General features: G+C 38.8%; 1 long non-coding RNA gene and 1 pseudogene across 1 annotated transcript; one reads left to right on the top strand and one right to left on the bottom strand.

Annotated features, from left to right (window-relative positions):
* Positions 1-2,214: 2,214 nt before the first annotated feature.
* On the bottom strand, positions 2,215-4,415 carry LOC136239898 (tigger transposable element-derived protein 6-like; annotated as a pseudogene).
* Positions 4,416-5,107: 692 nt separating this feature from the next.
* On the top strand, positions 5,108-5,621 carry LOC136241380 (uncharacterized). Its single transcript, XR_010694273.1, has 2 exons — positions 5,108-5,327; positions 5,411-5,621. It is a non-coding gene; the product is annotated as an uncharacterized lncRNA (long non-coding RNA).
* The last annotated feature ends 624 nt before the right edge of the window (positions 5,622-6,245 follow it).

Here is a 6,245-nt window from a genome sequence, read left to right as displayed (position 1 = left end):
AATCTGCAACTCCTTTTATATACGCTGATGACACCAAACTTCTATATGCAATTAGATCTCGTGAAGATACTGCAAAGTTACAAACTGATATCAACAGAGCTTCTAATTGGAGCACCCTGACTGACTTACCTTTCAACGAATCCAAATTTATTCATTTACGTTTCTTCTCGACTACAACAGTCCCCCCTACATACACCATCAATGGAAATCCTATTAAATGTCTAGCACAGCATAAAGATCTTGGAGTAACATTCACATCTGACTTCAGCTGGTCAGCACACTATAACAACATATGTACTAAAGCTTACCAAACCTTAGGACTTATCAGAAGAACATTCCAGGTTAACAGTGCTGAGGCAAAGAAATGTCTATGCCTAGCACTAGTCAGATCACAACTATTATATTGTTCACAACTATTGAGGCCTCAACTAATAAGAGACATTACTGCACTAGAACGCATTCAACGAAGAGCCACTAAATATATTCTTAACGATCATACATCCTCATACAAACTCAGACTGGAACAACTGCATCTCCTGCCTCTCATGTATCACTACGAACTCCAAGATATACTGTTTCTAATAAAATCATTAAAGTCACCCACTGATAATTTTAACATCTACAACTACATTACTTTTGCAAGAGGCAACACCAGATCTGGGATTAACCAAAAACTGAATCATCCAAGGACATCATCAGTAACACAACATCATTTTTACTTTAACAGGATAGCCAGACTATACAATTACTTACCAGTCATTGATCTTTCACTATCTACCAACACAATTAAATATCGTTTAACTAACTACTTATGGTCGCATTTTACTAATAACTTCAACCCTGAGAGAGCTTGTACATTTCACCTTTTGTGCCCTTGCCACCGCTGCTCTAGAGCACCAATTTCTACCAATTTTAACAAACTCTAGCTATCTATTGTAATTATAAGTAACTAACAGTTGTAATTATTAGTTATTGCACTGTATTGTATGTGTGCTTCTTTGGCAGTGGGTATCTGTTACCCACTGACCTTTAATGCAGTCCTGAACTGCATTAAAAGTATTAAAAATTTTAAAATATATATATATATTATTATTGTTTACTGAGCAGTCAGCCCTGCTGGTGTGCTCAGGAATCACATAAACAAATACATTAGGGACAATAATATGATTGGAGTCTAGCTGTAAATAGATCAGTATCTGCAATTTCAATTGTATCAGTTGGTAGTATGTTCCACTCGTTTATTGTTCTTGAGAAATAGCTGTTTTGGTATGCCGTGGTGGATGAGGTAGGTAAAATATAGTGAAGATGGTGGTATTGTCTTGTTGGTCGTGTTTTTGGTAAGTAATAATGAGGAATTTGGAGTGATAACTGTTGGTAGTGTATCTTATGCAATATTTGTAACCTAGATAGTGTAAGCGACCGATTAACGACCATAGCACATACCTTGCAATGTATTTTCGTGCTGGAACGACCTATCATCATCCAGTTTTCACTAATAACACCATCTGACCTTGGTCTATCACGTGATAAATTTTAACTTGAATGTCGAGTTTACTTTTTTCTCCATGAACGGAAATGTGATAGCATGTAAAGTACCGTTTATCGACCACCGGTACTTATTATCGATCGTCAATACAAATGTTGCATACGAATTATCGACCAAGGTCTTAGCTATAATACTTGCAAAAACTCTGCCACTACCCCACATACCCCATGCAATACAGTTGGTTATATAGTGTTATGACAAAAAAAAATCATTGTAATCGGGTATACATAACAGAAGTCATGTGCATCACAAGTTTATACAGTATATTTATCCACACAAAAGGTACAAAGTCTTTGTTGTCCGTCACTGTCCATTACAGTCTCTTCCACACAGTCTTCATGCACCCATCTTCCACATCCACAGTAGATCCACTCTGCTCCAGCACCTTCCAATATATCATCTTCATACCTTCCAAAGCACATACAACATGTATCTGGGTCAATAGCTTCATCGTCTTCATCCTGTCCAGTGCAATCAACAGATTCACTAGTTCCACTGATCACAGTCAAAGTGTTAGTCACAACTTACATCACTATTCCTGACTCCAGATGTGGCTGTTCTAGTAACAGTGCTAGTAGCTGCAGTAGCAGTAGATTTTTGGTACATGTCTGATCCTTAGGCTTTCTCTTAGCACTTCCTCTTGTTGATGACACCTTAGCCCTTTCTTGCTACTTCATTGCCTTTTCTCTAGCTTTCTCCTCTGCTTTTCTAGCTTTCTCTTCTCTTTTTCTCTTCATTTCTTCTTCTCGTTGCTGTTTCTTTGCAATACTTTCAGCCTTTTTTCTTTCTTTCTCTATAAGTGCATCTTTCTTAGCTTTCTCCTTTTCTTCAAGCATGTTCATAGCTTGTAAGTAGTCGCGCTTTGGGTACTGATCTTTTAGGTGCAGCAGGAGTAGTAGAGGTACTAGGATTTGTTACTGGATAAATGAGAAACTCTCTTAAGGGTGGGGTAGAATTCTTGGGGGATGATGTGATAATGGTTATTGTAGTCTGATTGTCTACAGGTGGTAGTGAGGTAGCAGCTGATCCAGGTGAAAGTAACTGCTGATCAGAATTTGTAGGCAGTTGCTCAGAAGTGACTGGCAATTGCAACTCTGAAGATGTTGCTCCAGGTATTACTGATAACTGCGTATCCATAGAGACCAGTTCATCAGTTACTTCATCTTCAGGATATTCGATTGGAATAGGACTGATTGGAGTAATTTCCTGTAAAGAATCAAGTAATGATCCACTTTCCTGTTCTGTAGGGATGGAAATGTTCACCTCTGGATGATGGAGTCTCATCCATCTGATGTAGTTGGCATCTACGTACAAGTCATGTCCTTCTTCATATCGTCTCTTGAATAACATCTCTTGCTCCAAAGTAAATCCATCCCTTCTTTCATCTGTGGAAGCACCACTGTTATCTCCAACATTCATATCACCTTGGCAAGAATGTTCAGCATTAGAATCATTATCAGAGTTTCTTTCAGGTCTGACTTGTACAACATGAATAGCAGAAACATTAAGTGGATAAACACCACAGGTTCGAAAGCCTGATATGATATTTGTTGGAATAACAGCTTTTGACCAGGCTTGAACAAAAAGACTGACAAAGTTGAATTTTGTAATTACTTTTCCAGGATTGGTCTGAAAAAAATCGTGACACACAGTTCTCCACTGTGCTTTTAGTGGGAAAAAACTGTACAGTCTAGAGGCTAAGCCTCATGAGTGGTGTGTGGAGGCAAACATAGAAGTAACACTTCATTTCTTTTAGCATACCGAACAACCTCAGGCTGATAATGGGTACTGTGCCCATCTAGGAGCAACAGAAGTGGACGTTCACACACTGCGTGCTTCAGGAAGTGTCCACTCAACCAAGATTCAAACAAGTCAGTGGTGATCCACCCAGAATCACTGTAACCATAAGTCATACCAGGCAAACCACCACTGGTCCATGCGTGGTTAACACCTTTTGCTTCAAAAATTACAGTAGGTGGGATGACTTGCCCAGTAGCACTCCCACAAGCAACAATAGTTATATGTCCTTTTCTGCCTGTTGAACGATATCGAACCTTTTTAGCTCCAGTTTTTGTCACAATGTTAGGTACCTTAGGATCCAAAGGGACTCCACTTTCATCAACATTATATATCTGCCCTGGGGAGTTCGTTATTCCATGTTTCTGCATCACAGTCTGAAGCAAAGCAAAGTAATCACTAATTGTCTCTTCGTTTACTGCATCCATGCGAACATGTGCAGTATTATCTCCTCTTCTTAATGACAAATCACCCTGCCTATCCCTGAATGACCTCCACCAACCTTGAGTTATCCCACTCTCTTTTCTTAACACACCCTTTTGCTTTGCATATGATTCTGCAATATTTAGAACGTCTCTTCTTGTCTTCCCAAAGCCCACCTCAGAAGATTCCTTTTAAAAATCTGCAAGTTCTTTCTCTTCATCATCATTTAGGTATTTTGGTGGACCAGATTTTGTCCCATGTTTTACTCTGCCACTAACCCTATCTTTTAATGTTGTAGCTGGAACACCATAGACTCTAGCAGCTTCATTAACTCCACACGTGGTGGTTTCTACAGCTTCCATGGCATTTTTCATTTGCTCATTTGTCCACTGCTTCCTTCTTTTCTTAGTTGGTGTGTGTAATACCGCCAGTGCTGACTTCAAACGCTTCCTTTTCTTCAATACTTTCCTCTGTCCTTGGCGTCGTGGCATATCGAACAACCTAGTAAAAAATGATTATAAGCAATGGTTACAAGCTAAACATATATCACTATACATAATTCAGCAATTAACAGCTTACAGGCGACTGAAAATACGTGAGAATTGGCAAGACCATTAGCACGAGGTAGTAGAATAACACGGGGAGTAACCGAAAGAAACACGGAAAATACTTTGGTCGATAATCGGTCGCTTACTATAATTTCCGACGAATTTGTAATGTAGGCCATTTCAGCTGATCCAACATTAGAGAAACTGAACTGAATCTGCCATAGTCATTCAACACCCAGCGCTCTGCTCTTCGTTGTACTTTCTCTAACTCTGAAATATCTCCAACGTGGTAGGGATCCCAGACAGCAGATGCATACTCTAGTTGTGGTCTCACCATTGTTAGGTAAGCTGATTCTTTAACTTGTTTTGAACATTTGTTTAGATTGCGTTTTAAGAGATTGAATGTTCTAGATGCTTTATTGACAACATTTGATATGTGAGGTGACCAAGACAGTTATTTATGAATTAAGACTCCTAGGTACATATGTTGATCAGATATATCTAGTATGTGACTGTGAAGTGTGTAGTCGTAAGTGAGTGGTGATAAGGATCTCGTGCAACGTATAACTGTACATTTACTAATATTGAACTTAAGTTGCCAAGTATCGGCCCATTCTGACAATTTATTTAAATCTTCTTGAAATCTGTTGATGTCTTCTACACTATTGATAACTCTATAAAGCAAGCAATCATCAACGAACAGGCGGAGTGGTGAGTTGATGTCTTTAGTTATGTCATTTATATACAATAGGAACATTAGAGGTCCAAGAATTGTGCCTTGTGGTATCCCAGACATTACCGACACTGGACTAGAGGATTCACTATTTAAAACAACACACTGAGTACATTGGGTAAGCCAAGTTTGGATCCAGTTATAAGTACTGCCATTAATTCCATAATATCTTAGTTTGGTCATTAAGCATTGGTGTGGTACTGTATCGAATGCTTTAGAAAAATCCAATAGGATGATATCTATTTGTTTCTGATGGTCTAGAGCAAAGGATATGTCTTCTGTAAGAGTAATTAGTTGAGTTATGCATGAATGATTAGATCTGAACCCATGTTGAATTTCAATTAATACGTTGTTTTCGTTTAGATGGTTGATGATGGAATGATATATAATGTGTTCCATAACCTTTGCACAAATGGAGGTCAAAGATATGGGGCGATAATTACTAACACTACTGTGGTTACCTTTCTTGAATACTGGACATATATTGGCTTTTAACCAATCAGATGGCAATGAGTTAGTTGACAGAGAATGATTGAAAATTATGTGTAATATTGGTGTTATTTCATCTGCGCAATGCTTCAAGATGTAAGGGGATATACGGTCTGGACCACTAGCTTTATTTGTATCAAGTGTTATATTTACATGTGGGCGGTCGGTCCATTTCTATAAGATTGGCTAGCTTTTCAAGCCATTATTTGCCTGGCACAGCCAAAAAGGCTGCATAAAAGCATGCTTAAGCTTTGTAAGTTGCAAAAATAACTCAAACATGAAGTTTGTGCTGACTTGATAGCACTGCTGACACGTGAGCTGACAATGTTTCAAGATGGCTTTTACTGAGCCCATCAGTATGCAAGAATAACCGGAAGAATACGGAATAATGGAATATTTAGAGCTGGTAGTAACCAGATGCGGGCAGTGGACGGGAAACAGGAGTGGCCTTAGTTTTCACGCCTACCAGGCAAACTGCGTAGAGCAATGAGCTGAAAATCGGTATGTAGCTGGAATAATCATCATAGAAAGTCTTTGCAATAGTACAGAAGAATCGGAGTACAAACCATTTAGTTATGATTCAAAAACGAACTACTTGTACCAAAAGCTAGATCCAGTATGCGCTGTCCCGTTGCTGAGGCACCGATTGCTGTGCAGGTCGCTGAGGCCCATATTTAAGATCACTTGTATTTGTTTATTTATAATATGT

Source organism: Dysidea avara, chromosome 12 (assembly GCF_963678975.1).
Source record: "Dysidea avara chromosome 12, odDysAvar1.4, whole genome shotgun sequence".
In the NCBI taxonomy this organism is placed as follows: domain Eukaryota; kingdom Metazoa; phylum Porifera; class Demospongiae; order Dictyoceratida; family Dysideidae; genus Dysidea; species Dysidea avara.
The sequence above is the reverse complement of the archived record's forward strand: the minus strand, read 5'-3'. Positions and strand labels throughout refer to the sequence as shown.